Source organism: Echeneis naucrates, chromosome 13 (genome assembly GCF_900963305.1).
Source record: "Echeneis naucrates chromosome 13, fEcheNa1.1, whole genome shotgun sequence".
Taxonomy (NCBI): Eukaryota; Metazoa; Chordata; class Actinopteri; order Carangiformes; family Echeneidae; genus Echeneis; species Echeneis naucrates.
Genome location: NC_042523.1, coordinates 22134838 through 22154109, shown reverse-complemented (window position 1 = coordinate 22154109; position 19272 = coordinate 22134838). Strand labels below are relative to the sequence as shown.

General features: G+C 43.3%; 1 pseudogene; it reads right to left on the bottom strand.

Moving 5' to 3' along the window:
• LOC115052527 (calsyntenin-2-like) overlaps positions 1 to 19272 on the bottom strand; it is a 188165-nt pseudogene that overhangs the window by 16329 nt on the left and 152564 nt on the right.

Here is a 19272-nt window from a genome sequence, read left to right as displayed (position 1 = left end):
CATCCACACATGGAGATCTCTGCTCTGGGGATTGACAAAGTTTGTTCTGCTTCTAATAGGAGAAAATGTGTGGTGATTTCAGCGCCGATGCTGCTGAACCCCGACGGAAAGCAGCGATCATAGTATGTAGGAGGTGAAAGTGCTGTTTTCCCAGTAAAGCCTGCGCTCATTATTAATGCATGCTGCAGGTGTTTACTGCCTCAGTCTGGCAAACACAGCGAGACTGTCTCCTGGTGTCTGCTGCATATCTGTTTGCACCACTTTAAATACAGTAGCCGATATCACAATGGAGTAAAAGACTGTGACATTGAGGCGATGTGGATGTCTGTGTGGGGGAGAAGAGATTGGGAAGCAGCAGCAACCTCAGCAAGACAAAAACAAGCCCCAAAAAAAAAAAAGGAAAAACAACAACGGTATAGCATGTTCCCACAGGCCTAAACTATCAGTACAAACCCAGCAGTGGTGAAAGTTTCCACAGCTATTCAGCAGAGCAGTGAAAGGAGACAGACTTTGGATGTGGGGGTGGGTGGGGGGGCCATCACACCATCTCGTCTAGTGCCACACCACATCCGTCACACGCCTCCTCTTGATTACCTAAACCCTGACAACATGTGCAGCGCCGATACTCCTACAGCAAATTTACCAGCCCTCCACTCGGCTCACTTATTCGTCCGCCTCTCCATCTCTATATCTTCTTCACTTCTCTCTTTCTCACCCCCTCCCCCTCTTTTTTCCCCTCTCTTACCACACTTAAGGTCAGGGTGGGACGTGCACAATAAATCTTCACCCTAGATTCTGACAGCCACCTCAATTCAGGAAGTGCTTTAGCCAGTCAGAGGCACGAGCTGCACTGCACATAAATTTTCTCTTTTAAAAACTTTCGGAGTAGGCAGAAAGTGTGTGTGGAGAGTTTGGAGAGTGTTATTTGGTCAGAAAGTAAGACAAATTGGACGAAAAAAAAAAAGGAAACCCAAAGAATGTAAGATGGAGTATGGGGCGAAGGGTGAAGGGAGACATTGGAGGATTCAGCGAACCCATTTTGTCCAGATTAATATGATGAATGGTTCGGAACAGCAGCTTTTTTCCGGGGTTGTAATTTTCTCTAATTTGGCTTTTGTCCATCCGTTTACCGCACTGACATCAAAGCTCTTCAGTTTCTTACAGACACTCAAACACAAGCAGACTACACACACTGACGACAATCTATGAACACCTGAAGAAGACACAAAGACCTTCACAGCAGCACAACTGCAGCTTCTAATCATCAGATATACTTGCACACGCAAACACAAACACACAGTTTCCACATTCAGAATAATCCATGAGATGTAAATCTGAGACTTTGACCGGAGGAAGACACTAATGGCATCTGCCATTAATCCAACGTGGACAATGAAGAAGCCAAGAAAGATTTGACTTACTATTTGCCACGATCTTCATTTGTTACTCAGACTTGAATGAACTTGAGACCAAAATGAAGTTGTTGATGAGGACTTGAGTCTATCAGACTATTTGGCGTGGCTTTGCCTTCTCAGAGAGACATTGGGACTTGACTGATGTGAGATGTACCTGAAAACGGTGCCAGGTGGCTTCAGACTTGCCATAAATGATTTGAAACGGAACTCACAAAGGAATTAAGGTTGAAAAATTATAATTCGATGTGAACCTGTCACATCAACCAGACTACTTACGCTCAACATGAAGGACCCGAGACCTGAACTTAATACTTCTGACTTGAGAATCCACATGAAGTTGGCTTGATGTCCACCGATGTGGAGAATTTGTTTTTAAACTGCTGCCGGATAAAATTCCTGCACTCACTGCACTTCTTTTGTTTCCCTTTCTATATAAAATGTTATTACGTTTGTGAAGTGACCGTTTGAGCAGCTCATCCGTAACGAACGCTGCTAAGAGTTGTGAAACATCTGCTTTAATTGGTTTGTCTATACTTTTAAAAGGATTCACTGCCTGTGAGTCTATAGAAGTTCCCAATGACTGAGGTGGGGGGGGTCCGATTGAAAAAGAATAACCCAGACAATCTAATTTAAAAAATGGAAGGACTTAATGTGAACTAATTCATTTTAATCTACGAGAACTAAACCTTGAGTTAGGTTTGCTGAAGTGTGAACCTGCATACCACACACACACACACACACACACACACACACAGTCACAGTTGGTAATAAAAGTCATTGCTCCTCCACCTTGTCATTTCCTGGTCTCTCTCCGGCGCCTCCACCTATCTAAGAGCTATAGTATTTCCCTTCCTTCTTTCATAAAGTGGAGGTAATATTATCCGGAGGGGGGAGCAGGGGAGGTGATGTGAACGAAATAAAAATGCTGGAAAAATGCATAAATGTTGTTATGGAAGGATCTGTGTGTCATAAAGGCTGATTTAATCTGCGGCGCAGACTGTATTCGAGAATATTGTGAGAATATGGCAACAACAAAATCTTCCTACTTCAGTTAGTCTAATGGAATTATTATTTAATTACTATTCAAATCCTGCATCGCTTATTTCATCCATCGGTGTGTTATATTTCAGACTTTCCTCTTTGTTGCCTTTTGATCTTTATCTGCTGGAGTCTTTTTCTCCTCCGTTCGCCTTTTCGTTTTGTTTTTCCCCTCCGTTCCCTCCTGTGTCGTCTTTCTCTGTCATTTCATCTTTCTGTGATTATCAATCCCCTGCTGCCAATAAGATCCTCCACCTGAATACAAACAAGGCTATTTGCATGACTGACCGATCAATATGCAAAATCTCGGGGTGGCCACTCTGCCGTTCACAATGAATCCACAGCTGCGGCGGGGATGGTGGACTGGACACGTTGGTGCAATTTTCCAGGCAAAGCGATGCCGACAATCACCTCTAAAGGACGATCTAAATGTCCACTGTGGCTCTTCGTGACCTGGAGCTAGATGTTGGCTCAGAGCAGGCGGACGCACAAACGTGGACACACACCTGTGGGCATTTGGGATGCAGAATAAAATAATAAGAAGAATCTAATATGAATGAATGTTTTGTGTGTGTTTGTGTGACTGCAGACTGTTAGGATGACCCTCCAAAAACCTGTGTGTGTGTGTGTGTGTGTGTGTGTGTGTGTACCAATCATGTACTCTGTTCGGTGTAGCAGCAGAGCTCTAAATTTAGCGGGCTCTTTAGTAAGAGTCATCGATCATTCAACACAGACCCTCCCATGAGGAGAGCACGAGTGTGTGTGTGTGTGTGTGTGTGTGCGCGCTAGAAAGCAAAGGTAAAATAGCAGCACAAATAAAAGATGACAGAGAGAGACCTGCTAAAACATCATCAGGGTTTTGTGAAAGCTTAATAACAAACAAAAACCTGTTCAGGAATTGACTTTTCCATATTTTAGTCTTGTGCGGTGGTCTAAGGACCGGATGAAGAAAAAAAATGATAAAACAAAGAAACGGAACATTCCTCCTTCAGCCATTGTGGATCCGAGCTGCTTCATCTGTGCGATGCTGAGTTTGTGGATCAAAAGATTGCATCGCCTTCATTTGCACACTAATGCGGTGCAAAGCTGAGGACAGCTGCATGTGCCGAGCTTACGGCTGTGTGCTCTCAGGTCTGCTCCTGAGAGACTTTCCAGAGCATGCGCGTCTTCTCTGTCTCCTCTGTAGTCAGACAGATGTTGTGTGGAACTCCGCAACACATTTTTATTTGTGTTTTCTTTTTCACCTGACTTCACCTATTTTCATAAGCTCATCGGATAGAGTGTTCCCTAAAGTACAGGCAGTTTCTGATGACAGCAGTCAACATCAGCACATCCCCAGCTGGAACGTGCCAGATGCTCAGTGTTTGGATTGTGCTGGGGAGATATTCGTTTTTGACAATAAGCCTGGACCAGATACGATGCAACTGTGTGGGAATATCACGCCAAGCGGTTGGCGCGAAATGAAAGTAAAAACAAGCCAATCGCTTCTCTTTTATTGTTGTGACTGACCGGGCATTCTGGGATTGTTCACAAGCTCATTTGAAAAACACCTGTAAGTGTTTTTTTTTTTTTTTCTGTTTGTTTGTTTGTTTTATTGCACATTCAGTCAGAGAGAATTGATTAAAGCTGAGTTTGTAAGGTAAAGTGTCTGGACGAATGGCTCCTTTAAAAACTCTAAAATCAGTCTACATGTAAAATAACTTTTTTCTACAAACACAACAGATTAAATTCAGATTAGTGTTCAGAATGAACCCATCACCAAAGGAAAAGTATGGATATATGCATATATACGTGAAACAGCATTTAAGCTCTGATAATTGTCTGATAATGGATGTATCACCTTCCGGCTCCCTTAATAAGAATGTACTTTAGTTGTGCATAAGTTGCAATAAATGAAATCAGCACAGATGAATTGTCACATGGTGAACGTGCAGCCTTTGGGCCCCTCTGTGGGTTGGGGCCCCTGGGCAGTTCCCTCTCTTTTATTATTAATCAGAAACTTTTGCAGTTTTAAATTACAATGCAAAGATTTTTTTTTACAGCCTGCTTTGAAAAGTCGGTTAATGAGGGCGAAATAATGAGTTTGTTTATGCTTTTGTTCGGTGAATTATCCTGCCTGCTTCCTTTTCCCGGAGTAAAGACGTGCTACTTGTTATTCTACTACACTGAATTTATAATCTGTACCTGATCAGGTCAGGGCATAAATTCTACGCTTTGGATTTATGCTCCAGATCTGGTTGATATCTGCGACATGCATAGCAGAACTCTCCGGAGCACAAACAGTATAATTGATGTGACGCATGCTATTCAAAATGGCGACCTGCTCACTGGAACTGTTGCTCAACCTTCCTGGCTTCGTCCAGAGGGTAAAGCCTGTCATATGTACCACACCACATGGGCGTGAACTAATTAAATTTTTCCCATTTCCCGGTGACCACTGTGAAATCGGAAAGGCACCCCCGTGAGTGTTTGTTTGATTGCTTCCTTCAAAGAAATAATAATAAAAAAAAAGAAAATCGGGTTAGCCGAAGGTAATCATGTCACTTTCACATTCAATTTAGACTCCCGATGAAAAAAAATCATTCAGATCTCAATTATCTCAGTCATTTTTTCCATCATTCTTTTCTCAAGCTGAAAGACTCGAGGTGACTCCTCATTGATTTTTTTTTTTTTTTTTTTGCCAAAGTCCCTCCGCCGCTGTCAGGCGAGGAAACGTGCAGGGCTTTGTTCTAATGAAGGGGCATTTCCATTTCCATCTGTCTGCGTGGGGCACATTATAGAGCTCCAATGAAATACGGAAGCGGTGAAAACACCACTGACAACTGAGATTTTCCGCTCTCGAACAGAAACGCTATCTTTCATACACAGTCCAAATGGGACGACTGTGTATGCCACCAGTGTTTCATGAACCACTGAACAGCAGCTTGAAATATGACACATGACTTCTTTCTTTATTTAAAAGTGTGGTCTGAGCTTTTGAGAGCGTTATTTGTTCACTGCTTTCCCTCAAAAGTGTGCCCTTGCTCTCAAAAAGTCCCGGCCGAACGTGAATTTTTCTCTGCTCCTGCTCAAAGCAGTTTGTCTGCGATCAGATATGCGGTCGCTGCACAGATGTCCTCTGCTTCACTTTGCCTCCTTTGAGTCCTCACACTCTGCTCTCAGATTTATTCTATCAATCTCAGATTTTTGTGAAATATCTCTTTCTAAAATTCCCCAACCGGCAGTCTGCTGGTTATGACATTTGTCGCTGACTGACAGAAGGCAGGGAGTGAATCAAAAAAGGCTGGGGTTTTTTTGATTCCCCCTGCAAGCCAGCGCGTCTTGGCGGCGAGCAGCAGCGTGCCGGCTGACGGTGAGCCTCCAGGAATGCTGACGCCCCCTAACGGAAACCAATCAGAACCCGGCGTTGCTTTAGAGGGAACTAGAAAACCGTCTCAACTTTTGATCCTGTCAGATGTTTCTTCCCGAGCACAAATATGAGGCGTCCCCGTTTGCTTGCAGAATGTATTGAAATCTATGGGAAAATGGTCCAGTTCTTCACCTGATTTATTACCTCAGTGAACGTTTTCCTATCGAGTTTTACTGACTGTTCTTCAATAGAACATAATATTCAGTTTTTAAATTAGAGGAAAGTGTGGCTCAGGGTTTGGCCCCCTGGTGATCGACAGACTGCACCAGAAACGACTGCTTTCAGTGGATTGTTTCAACTTGGTCAAGTTGGAGGTTGAGTCATTTAAAACAACCTTTTTTCTGTTTCACAGCTTGTTTTTTTGTTTATTGTTTGAGTCCATGCTGGGTGTATTTCTATTTTCCCTACAAGCTGTAGGCATTCTGTTTTGTGTTTGAGCTTGAAGATTTATATTAGCTGATGAATATGTGTTTGTGTGCTTCTTATCTGGCATCAATAGGCCCACCTTGTGTCTCTGCTGGTCATCTCAGTGAATCCTTTTCATAAAGCTGTTGTGTGTGTCATTTTGTTACTTAAAAAACACCACACAAACACGTTCATTTCTGACCCACCCTTTCAAAATCTCCTTCTGTAATAACCTTCCAGACAACTTCAAAAGTTGAGGACGCTGCAATTTCCCTGACCCCATATATACAAGACCGGCAGACATTCTCTCTATTATTACCTGGACGTGGCAGAGATTATTATTTCTCAGAAACCAATCCAATTTTCACCGTACTTCTAACACATGCAGAGGCTCATCCAGCACTAGCTCATGCGGAAAACGTGTTCGATATCGACGGTCTCCTTCTTTGAAATGCTTGAAGGGGGAGAAAAAAACTGTCTGCATTTAAAGAATTTGATATTGCAGACAAAAGCTGTGTCGAACGCGAGCTCAATGCAGAGCTCTTCAATCAAGCCAATAAAAAAACCTCAGGCCATCTTCGCTCAACAATGCACACAGCACAGATAGCAAGGCTTAAAAATACTGAATCACACTTCACACAATGGGCCCGTACACATAAAGCCACGCAGCCTTGAACTACTGCATCTGTTACTAAGAGATAGCACACTAATTTTTTTCCCCCTACTAATATCTGCAGCTATCTTCTCCCCCTCGTCCCAGTCATTATATAGCAGCTCGTAATGCTTGATTGGAATGTAAATTAATTATCACCTTTGTGATAAACCAAGGCAGGGAGAGGAAGAGATTCTTCTGCGGAGGAGTTTTGTGGGTTAGAGGTACTCAGAAGTTCATTTGGTTTAAAAGACATTAACGTGAGAGAAGGAAGTGGCGACAAAGCAAAGGGGGAGAGAGCAACTTAATGAAAGTTTCCTTTCATGCCCTGAGTAAAAAAAAAATACAACAAACTAATAACAAGAGAAGGGGAAGATGAAAAAAAGGATATTAAAAAGAGCACAGGCTTTTAAAACATACTAAGGAATAGTTAACTATTGTTCAGTACATTGCAGTAATCCTTCGAAAGCTTTATCACCTCAAGCTAATGCAGGAGAAAAAAAAAAAAAAGTGACTAAAAAACAAGGCCACAAATGAACACGCTACAGACATCTCTCTATTAAACATCCAACTGAATGTTCAAACTCAATAGGAACCAACTTCAAACTCTGATGTTTTCATCAAAGGCAAAGTTAATTTTATGAAAAATTAAAATGACTGCAAGCAAACAAACTCGAACAAAGATGAAAGAAAGACCCAGCTGGCCACCAGACTGGAATCAGATATACTTGCATTTAAGATGTAATGAAAAGGATATGAGGATATTATTAGGATAATAGCTGGATTAATTTAAACTCTGCAAAAGGAGGTCTGTTATTTCCCTGCCAAGCTAAATGATATATTACAGAAAACGCTAAAAGGTTTTCGCAAAAACTGAAATCATGAGTCCAAGTCCAAAAAGCACCCATTAGCACCCCAATAAAGAAGCTGTTGCATTTCCGAACTGGATGCCACTAATGAAATAATTCAGTGAAGTAGTGATGTCCTGATGACAAGTTCAGTCCCCGATCTTTATCCAAAACCTGCTGCTACCGAAACTAAGTTATTGAAATAACAGCTGTAATCAAACTGATATGAGACCTTATTTTTCTGCAGGTTGAATGACGGAAAAGGGCCCGATCCAAAAAAAACAAAAAAAAAACATCTTTTTTTTAAGGCTTAAATTATTACAACGATACGAATGAAAGATTAACTGTAAGGCTTGAGTTCTGAAATGGGAGTGATGCAATCAGCTGGAACGAGGAGAGCTCAGTCCACTCAGAGTCGATGCATAACTGAGCTTTAAATAGACGAGTGAGGAGTTTTTGGTTGATCTATGAAGAAACAGCTGAGATCTGTCATGTTTCCAACTTCTCAGTGAATGACAGCCAGTCCTGTAGTTCAGTCAATCCATATATTTTCTTTATGTTTTCTTAGATATTAACTGTTCAACAGTTTGAATTTAATCAGACATAAATTTTTGGAGCAGCTCACGAACCGGGTCAGCAAATACACACACTGTAAATATGAGTCATTGACATTAGTAGAAATTCAACAACCTAAACGACCTTTTGTGCGTTCATAGTGATCGAGCGATGTGTCGGCTCTGGGGGTTAAATCTGGATGTCCAGGCTTAGCTGTCTGTCTTCACTCACCCACACAAATCAAATTGTCTTGCAAGCTGACGTGACCTGCCTGATTTTAAGAGCAGAATCAAAACACCGCTGCTGCACGCACACACAAACACACACAGAAGCGTACATACATGATCATGAGCGTTCTTGTTCCTGTCTGCATTTACGCACAAAGACGACAGATGAAATGTTAAATTCAATAACGGTTATTAAACTTTAATTCAATATAAAATCTCGATCTCCTGATCTGACGACAGAGTTGCTTATTTCTAGCTTGTGGATGATGATCAAACATCGGACGTGTTTTTCATACCAAGTTTTCCGTCCCCAAAAGGCGTCCAAAAAATGATTCCAATTCTGATCCGATGCCACACAAAGCAGTCATTTGTCTCTAAATATTTGATTTCTCAGGGGAATATTTAAATGTGGAGTTAGGCAGTGAAGCTGTAAAGAAAAAAAAAAAAAAAAAAACTCACTAAAGTCATTAAAAACTTCATGGTTATTAAGTATGTAGAGTGATGTGAGAGCTCTCCAAATTAATTGGGGTTAATTAAAGTTTAGGATTTGCAATGCAACTAAGTGCCAAGTAGAAATGCGTACAAGATGAACACAAAACTCTGGATGTGTGTAAAAGCTTTTTGTATATCTGAAGTTGTTAGCAGGAGCCTGGTGGTATTAGTGTAAAACAGCCTAAAATGGATTAAGCCAGGAAGAATAAAATCCCAGCAGAGATTGACTCGTGCTTATCAAATCCACGAAGGTGAGCGGTCAGGATCCGGGTTTTTCTTACCTGCTCCAGCTTCCAGTGGAACTCGGCGGGTCTGAATGTGTCCACCTGTGTGAAGTCCCTCCTCAGGAGGAAAACCAAGCGGCAATTATGGACATACAGCGAGTAGTGGTGACGGTTCATCTCTGCGGGAGGGAGTTCAGACGACAGATAGAGACAGAGACAGAGGGGAGGGGTGTTGGCACCGGAGGAGAAAATCACTCCACTTTCTCACCATCAGGTAAAGCCGCTGTGACATCAGCTCACAGTGAAGTTACCGGCTTAATGCTGGAACGTCACAGAGCTCTTTGTTTACATACATGCATGCATCACGTACGGTAAGATGATGAGACATCGTCTGACCCGCCCTCCTTTGTGTGCAATCCACTACTGACTGCTTTTATGATTACAGAATTTAGAATTCACCGCTGACTCTTCTCTTATGTTTACTAGACTACAGTTTTATCAAATCAGGCTCACATTTTCCTGATCGATTGAAAACGCCGCTGGCTATCTTCTGTTGTGTTGTTTTTATTGTTTGCACTGCCTGGTGTGTACTGTGAGCCATGGGATACATAGAATTTCCCTGAGGGGATGAATGAAGTATCTATCTCAATACAGCATGGAGACATTACCTAATTCTGAGAGGGCCCGATGGCATAGAGCAAACTGTAAGAGGATTTCACAGATTATTTGTCGTCAATAGGAACAGAGTTCAGTGGAGTTTTCTTCCCCACTCGTCTCGTCATCGCATGGCAGTCTGGTTAATATCTTTGAAATGACCTGACTTCCTGTTGCTCCCTGATTTCTGGTGTTAACATATTGGAAAGACCAAAGTAAAGATTCTGAGTACATTTCTGAAAACATCCTCATCACCTCACCGTTCAGGTTTCAGGGCTAAGGGCAGCTTTCAGAGTACAGAGTTGTGTGATTTGTGGCGGATAAAAAATGGTCGATGGCCACTTTCATCATAATGAAGGACGACTTTATCCAGACTAGCATGTGTCTCACTCATTGTCAGTTATATAGATAGTTTATTTTCAAACTGTGGCTTCACAGAGAGGCGGGATCGATCCCCGTCGAGCCTCCTACCCACCAGTCTTGTCCGAGTTACAGAGTAGTGTCTCCTTCTCGGCTCTGAGTCCGGGACTGGGCCCGTGCTTCATCCACGTGGCTATGGTGAACTGGTCAGTCAGATTCTGGGGTACCACCCAATCTGGGATCTTCGCCGCCTGACGGCCGTCAAACCTGAAGATCAAGTCACTGTCTCGCCCGCTGTCGGTCACCAGGGAAGCCGTCCAGTTGGTGGCGGCGCTGGGGGCGGGGAGAAGGTCAGTGCTGCCTGAGGAGGCCCCTGGGGGTGACAATTAAGAGGTGCGACAGAAGATGTGTCAATAGCAATCAGCGCAGATATGCGATGTATATTGGCCTAACCTTGGATATGATTACTTATGAGTAAGGCAGATGGCGGGACTTAATATGTAATCAATGGGCCGAGATTGGCGAGAGGATGTGGCTATTAATTCATAGCAAATGAAACTGACTTTCAAAAAGAAGGCGATGCGAGTCATTGTTCACAAATTTATAACATATCTCACCCCTAAAATGGGCCTCAAAGGAAACAGGGGAAGTATTGACCCGGTGCTGCAGGAAGAGGACGGATGAATCAGCCAATCATGTGCCCTGTTTCAGGCTGCTGACACTTTGGATGTGTGATCCATATAAGTCCCGAGAAAACACACTCATCATGACCGTTTGCACTGACTCATCTGTTTGCCCCTTTTCTCTTCTTCCATTATTCTTCTGACACAGTAACCTCAATCTGCTGCGTCCTGAACAGTCTGTGTGTTCAAGCTGTCACCTTGACAAATGTCATTTTGACCACATCGCTCACCTTGCTCCTCGATATATCTGACGCGCCCTTGCCGATCGATCCGTGCCACCCTGTGACGGTGACAAATGTTTTTCATGTGTTTAAACCAGATTTATAAATCATTCATAACAGCTTACGGATGGTGATAAATCAAGGCGGTGTGGAAAACACGTTGTTCTCAGATAGAAATGGCCAACATGAGAATTCACTGTTTCCGCTAACATCGCAACATTAGCCCGTTAGCTGATGTTTTTGCTCCATCTTTAAGTTCTGTTTTTCTCGACCTATTCCTCACGCCAATGCGACTCCAGTAATTAGATTCCCTCAGTAAATAAATACGCATCGACTTCTCCAGGACACGGTTGCAGCCTTTAATTTTTTCCTCTTTTTTTGCCCAATGTCTTTGTACATTATCTCAAATTGATTGTGCTTTAAAAAAGCAATTACAATTTATTCTATTCTCTATCAGATAATGATTATGAGGTACCTGAAAAAGGCTCTTTAGTGGTAAACCATGCATGGACTGGGAGCCTCGGGAGGCAGAGGGGACGTTATGCATTCAGATGAGCTGGAATGGGGATTGTGAAGGCCGTTAGTCAAAGATGATGACTCCAGCCCCCCTGCTGGCGAAGGCAATGTGGGCAAAGAGTGCGAAGTGGGTAGACGCGACTGCTTTGTTGAGGCTCTGGGCACCGACATGGCAGCTTGGCTGCTCATCAGTCACTGAAGGGAGAAAGCGTGGTAGCATCTGGGGCGGCTAATGCCCTCGCTCTGTCACATCATTAGTGACACAGCTTAAAGTTACAATTCTGGGGTTTTCATTTAGCAAAGGGGTTTACCAGGGACACCAGCTCAGATGAGAAGGCGACACAGAACGAGAGCCCTCTGATGTTGGTTTAAAAAATGTCAGTGAAAGTCACCCCAGGCTCCGTCTGACCCTGAGTACTTGGGCTGCGGACTCGAGTGATGCTTTTAGCTGCAGCTTGCTTCTAATTTACAACATTAACTTTCAGTTTGCCGCCTCGTTCAGAAGTCACCTCTGAACAGCCTTCCGCTGTATATTCGGTATATCCTCCACCATGCAAATAGTCAGCGGTCCAGCTCCCGTGTGATTTACTGCTACATCCCAGAAATGCTTCTCTGGTTTCAGCCATTTGTCAGTCTGGCCACACAAGAATGTGTGAAAGTATTAAACACAAATACAGTTGTTGTTTTTTTTTTTTTTCCTTTCTTTTTGCAAAACCCACCGCAGAGTTTCTGCAGAGATTTCTCTGAGTAAGTCTCCCGGTCGCAGCCTTTTCCAATGTGGCTGGTCTGCAGCTCCACCGTGGTCCTCACCGACGACAGCGGCCCGCCACAGGTCTCCAGGTGCATCTTTGGAAACAGTTGCTTACTGCCTGTCCCGGGCTCATAGTCCACTCGTTTATTCCAACCTGGGTAAAAAAAAAAAGAAAAAAGAGGAGATGGATTGATACTGTTAGTTAGCCTGTTCTCCTGAGTGGAAAAACCAACCAGCTGCAGATTATTATCTGAAATCATATCTGCCTGTCACAAGCCCACTTGCATGGTTTCGTCACGGCTCATGTCTCGCCTCATTTTGTCCATTTACGTGACCATCAAAAAAAAAAAAAAAGAAAAAGGAAAAGAGATGGACTCATTTCAGATTTTTCACTCTCCCTAATATTTCTGCCATCGCAGCTCAATATCCTTCTGGCAGAATGTTCCAGGCTAATAAAATTGCTGCAATGTTGTTGGAGTGCAGTGCAGTACCTGCATTAGCGGCAGTAGTCATTATGTTGTCACTGTCTGCCCTGTCGGCTGTGAATTGTGTTTTCTTTCTGGGCAGGCTATTATTTTGCGAGGTGGTGATTTTTTGCTTTTTCCAGCCTTTGTGATGCGAGTTTGTGTTTATCTGCACAGCCCACACCAAAGATAACATGAGAATGAACTGGGCTCTTTTTTCATGATTTTGCTTTACAGTGAGCTGATTTCGCTCATTATCTCGGTTTCAAAAAACAAAACAAAGAGAGCACCTGGCATGTCTCTTTCAGTCCATTTACCTTCCTTTGTCACACAAAGTCGTATCATCGTCAACTATAACCACATCCAAATCTAACCGAGGCCCCGCAATGCCATCAAACTTCTCCCCGTCCTCCCGTCTGTCTGGCTACGGAGCTACAAGAGCATGAAGCTGCCTGCAGAAGAAGAAGAGCAGGACTGGCTCTTTGTTGCTGACTTATTAAATCCACCGTGTGCACTTCCTCACACACACTTTATCTGTTTTCCAGTTGATTTACCTCCGCCAGATTGTGGTTACTGTGGGCCGCTGAGGCACCGCTACTGTGGGATTGTCAGCCGCCGTCATGAGAATAGGCACGAACAATGGTGTGCGCTTAATGAGAACAAAAGATCATTCTTGATTTTCCACCCCCCTCTCAAAAAAAAAAAAAAAAAAAAAAGAGCATGTATTGTGTTTCTCTTGCACACATTTTTTTGCGTGCAGTTACTGTATGCACTGTACCTGCAGCTTTGTGCGCCCATCTGGGGACTGCTCCTTTATATGAATCCCATCATCTTGTGTTTCCCTTTGTGGGTTTGCTCATCAGCGACCGATAAACACTGAAAGCTCAAAGCAACAATAGCAGACAGGAAGAATTTAGCTTTGTTTGATGACAAAGCAGGGAAGCTAACCTTGGTGCTGTGGGGAGTTTTCTTTTTTTTTTTTTTTTTAAAGATTCCTGGTTACGTTCATGGCAATGCTTCACTGATTATTCTTCAATTGAACTTTTCTCTGTCCACCGTTGCTCCAGACTCACTAGAGACCTTGATGTATTTCCACCCATTTCACACCACTGAAGGAAGAATTTGACATACTGAGCAATACTTCTATTTGCTCTGTTGCTTAGCGTCGGATGACAAGATTGACACCATCATATCTGTCAGTTGAATGTGAAGGTGGAGCCAAGACGCTGCAATTTTACATAGAAGTGCAGACAGCAGGCAGCCATCGTCTCCAGCACACAACACCCTGCAAATTGTCTTATTTTGGTTGGATTAAAGAAAACAGACACAGTATATTAGTGATTCTGCTGGCAGGCAGGTTTTGTTACCTCTGGGTTGACCCAGGAGAGCTGTTTGGCTTTTCTTCCAGAGAGTTAACGCAAAAGCGTTGCTGGATACCGCACAATTCAATTTAGGCGAGAAAAATCCTCATCCAAAATTCAGTGGTAATTTATCTAACGGCTCAAAATGAATGCTGGAATGATGAGCTCACCGTTTCATCCACTGGAAGTTAGCTGAATCCGTTTCACTGGCATTTGCTTTGCTAAACTGTGCTGAGTAAGAGATTCAGGACAGAGACGAAGGTGAGGCAAAGAGGCCCGGCGATAACATCCTGCACGGACAACAGGGAGTCAAATGACCTGAGGACTTGGCTTTAACAGCGCCGAGCTGGCTCCATATCCGGCGAGGGAGGTGTAGGATGGGGCAATTGCTGGTTAAGGATGCATGGGAAGGACTGGTGGGAAAGTGGGGAGATAAATGCGAGGTAATGGGTTGAGAACATCGTGTGCATATAAATATGGGCGGAAGAGTTGAGTGTGGAAGTGGATAATTAAGGTTTATGGGTAAAAGCATTGGACAAACATGAGGGGTAGTAAACGGTGGTGACTCTGAGAAGAGATTAAAGAGGTTGTACTCTCATCACCTTCTAATAGTTTTTAATCTCATGGAGTGGAGTGGAGTTTATTTGCCTGGAGGGGGCCAGTGACCAGCATCCATTAACTAATCCCAGTAATGTCAGACATATGGCTGCATCCTGCCACAATGATAGGCCACGTGATTTACATATTCATAGCCCAGTACGACAGCGTTTTTTTTCCTCCCCATGATACCAGTCAGCCTATCAAATCGTTCACTGAAGCTTGACTCTGTTTATTTCCAGGTGGCTTTTTAAAAGTTGTGGGGCATACCCGCGTTTTTGTGTCATTACCTCTGAATATCTAACATTACTGGAGGGGTAAAGAGCTTAGACCAATAAAGAGCTGCAGCATGCACAATTGATTAACAGTGAGACTCTAAAGCAGAGCCAGTTTGAACCCACTCACTATTTAATCAGGAACCATCACCTGAAGCTGGAGCTCCCTTCCACAATATGCTGTCACGGTGAAGTTGGCCATTTTGTTTTAACATGTCATCACTTCTCCTGTTTATTTATTTTATTCTGTTCCTGACATTGAGAAATATGGGTAAAAATGTGAAACTCATTAATTCTGTCCCATATTAGAAATTTGTGTTAAATTATGCTTTGATTACCTTATGAGATTAAGTAATGGCCAAAAAACGTTTGTGCTGAGTTCAGAGTGATTTTTTTTTACTTTTGACCAAAAAGAATCTCGTTAGTTCTTCCCCGTGTCATGTGAATCTCTCATCTCTGAGAATATTTTTGGCAAATTTGCAGGAAATCCTTCAAAGCATTACTCAGACGTCGTGTTTACAAGAAGGTGACGGACAGAAAAAAAAGAAAAAAAGACCCCAGTCATAAAAATACTTCCTGATCTGCACCAAGCAACAGCCAGACAGTCAGAGACTGACTGAGGAACACAGCTAAAGAGCTAGATGTTTCTCTTCGGAGCTTGTGGAGACCAAAAACAGAGTTAGAAGAGAGACTTAAATTCATTGATTCACCACGTCCAGAAAATATCGATATTCGATATAACACACCTTCCCTCGAATGGTGCTCATGTGTCATTAAATGCAAAAGATCAGTGCAGCGAGTGCGACACCTTTTCACGCCATTGAGGTTTTACTATGAAACACTGAATTAATGGGCCCAGTTCAACACCGGAGCGACCCCACTGAGACAGATGCCATGATGAATGTAAACAGAGGGTGCGAAGTGCACTGCCTCATATATAATGAAGAATGGGGTCACCGGCAGGAAGGTAAATGAATCACTAAAAGTGTCGTAGCAGCAGCATGTCAAGGAAATAAGACCGAGCACGGCAACACGTGTTCTGTCACGCCACGAGACGCGTTCCCTTCTGAGACACGACTTTCCTCCGTGTTTAGACACGAAGTCATACGTGTTAAAACTGTGGAGGACTGAACTGAAGAACGGATATGAAAGAGGAAAAAAGAGGAACACGAACCACAAAGCAAAGCAGTTTACTCTTCAGTTTAGATAAGGGTCAAACAAATGGCCTCATTTCATTGATAAATATTAAGTGGCGGCATTTATCTTTCATAATGGAGAACGCTGCAGCAACGTAATGGAAAAGGTTCACGGCCAAAAAGCCTGGTGCTCTGTGCTGAAGTGTGTTCAGACGGACAAAACGAAGCTGTGCCCCCACGTCTCTGCTCTAAAGACCTGAAACCGCGCCACATCTTTCAGAGTGGCTTCTTTAACACAATCTACACAGCAGTGGAACTCTGACACCTGTTTAACTTTGTGTTCTGGTCGGCAGGCAGAGGTATTTCTGCTGCTCGTGGTTTATGCCTGTTTGACATAACGGCATCATATTCACATTTTGTGTTTTGAACAGGCTCGACTTTTACACATTTTTTTATGGGCTGTTATATTTAATGTCGCATATTTTAGTAAAAAGTAAAAAGTCAAAGGTGTTCAATACGCAGGGAATGAATACAGTGCTGGGGTGACTGTTGCCAGGGCAGGAATGTAAACATGCACATTTGCTCCAGAGTCGGGGGCTGCTGGAGCTAATCCCAGTTTACGTTGGCGCGAGCATGTGGGCACACCTTGGACGGTGGCCAGTCTATCGCAGAAGCAACATATCACTGTTCGGATCGGGCACTGGAGCCAGCTCGCCGTGTGCACGTAAGAAGAAGCCGTCGCACTTTGCAAGGAAAAGGGCGTCCTTGTCAACCAAAGTAGGATGTACAGCCGCACACCAACGGTGGTCGTTGGCACAGATAGCCTCCGGTATCTTCCTCAGCCTCCACACGGACTCATGACTAAGTAATTTTTTGTTGTCTGTTGTTGATGAAGGCTAATGACAGAGTAGGACGTGCACAGAGGGACTCTGTGGTGTCTGTGCACACACACACAGCTATCATTACAGGGTTTATTTCTCGGCCTGCTTTCACGTATGAAGCAGCGGCTCCTGTAATATTGCTGAGCTGCGTTTGTGTCCCTGCTATAAATAATTTATTCCCCATTTATGAGCCTCTGTAGGACTTTGCCACTGGTGTCGCCGTCACTCACAGGTGCAGCACGAGCTCCCTGACAGTGTGAGCAGGGTAAACACATTCACACACAGAGACTCACTCCCCCTCCCCACCAAAAAAAAAAAAAAACCCCATGAAAACGCACAAACAAGAGCACTTCCGCTCTGTAATTCAGATACCGACATACAGACAGACAGACGTACAAATCCATTCACTCCACACATCACTTACACGCAGCTGCACTGAAGCCCAACTGTCTTACAAGTGTGGATTTAACAGGCAGCTATATGGTCTCCCTCGAGTTGTGCACTTGCCTGCAGTACACTGAACAAAACTCACACGGTGAGCCCAAAAGTTCCTTTCTTTGTGAATATGAGAGGCAGAGGGAAGTGAGGCTGACATGAAAACAACCGTGTGGAGCTGAGTACAAACAGCTCACTGTCACTGTGATCATACAAAAACACCAACAAGAGAGTAAAAAAAAGATTACATGACGTGACTGTATACGTTTTGATGAGTCTGCTTATGCACAGAGATGAAAACTGAGTTATCGTCTGAATCTTTGCTTTGATTAAATTATCTTCATTTTTCTCCTCAGTATTACGACATGGTGCTCCGTTTGTTCTCGCCTTGTCAGGGTAATTTCACTGCACTTGATAAGCAGGTTATAATCATGAGCTATAAGATGACGTATTAAAAACCTTTGACTGTTTCTTGAACTAAAAAAAAAAAAGGGCTTTTATAACCCCAGTGTTACTGGTAGGAGCCGTCAATTGTACTGACAGAATTAGGAGGTGAAGAACGCAAATACAGACTTGGTATGTTTGAGAACAAACACAAATGTGCTATCACGGCTTAAAATCAGTGGCAGATGCTTCACAAAATCTTTTTTCTGTCGCAAATTAATTGAATGCAAACCTCATTTTTAGGAGAGAGGGCGACTCCATGAAGACAAACTGTTCCATTGACTGCAAAAAAAACAAAAAACAAAACAACAACTTTTGCTTTGAAACCTTCAGATGACACTTCAAACATCTTTATCTGAAGGATACTAAAGCCTTAAAGGTTTTCATTCTCTTTGGATGAACCGGACTGAGGACGTGGTGTTTATGACTCGGGTCCAACTGCTGGAGCTGGGAAGTTGTTTCTTCTTTCACAGATTTCTGCACTGAGACGGATTATTAGGGTAGTTTTTTTTTTTTTTTTTTTAAATCTTTCTACAGGACAGTGATGAAATCACTGAGCACGTGAATTGAAAATTGACACACAGATGATGTCTCAGCTGCTGTAATCACAGTGAATATCCATGTGTATGTGTACTGGCAATAGGAGGCAGGTTTCCAGCATCTTCCTTCCACTGAAGGCTGAGAAAAGCAGTGTGAGAGTGAAGGAAGATGGATAGAGGTGCTTAAGAAAATGATGCATCATCACACTTTCATGCTGCTCACCATCACTGGGGGCTGAGTGTGTGTGTGTGTGTGTGATCAGTAAGCTCTTGCATGTTTTTAAATGTGCATGTAGCCGTGTGGACGTCGACGAGTGATAGCTGTGTGTGTGTGTAAAAATGCTGAGACCACGTTCAAGCAGTCGGGGGTGGTGGTGATGGGAGGGGGCCGTCGTCATTATTCGTCCCAGCCATCAGTGGAAGAGCCAATTTCCATTTAAAAGAGCACTCAGCTCCTCTTTCCTCTCCTTTTTGTCTCTTTTCCCTCTCTACCTATGTCTTCATCTATCTTCAGAGTGCCATCTCTCCGCCCCTCCCAACAATGCCCCAAAAGCATTTGCTTTAATGCTTTCAAGCTTGCTCTCTGTGTGATACTGTCTTTGCTCTTTTCTTCCTCCGAAAAGTTGACTGACAAAAGGAACGGAAATCGATTGTTTCATCCTTCCCGAGTCTTCCGCGACGGCAGCGACT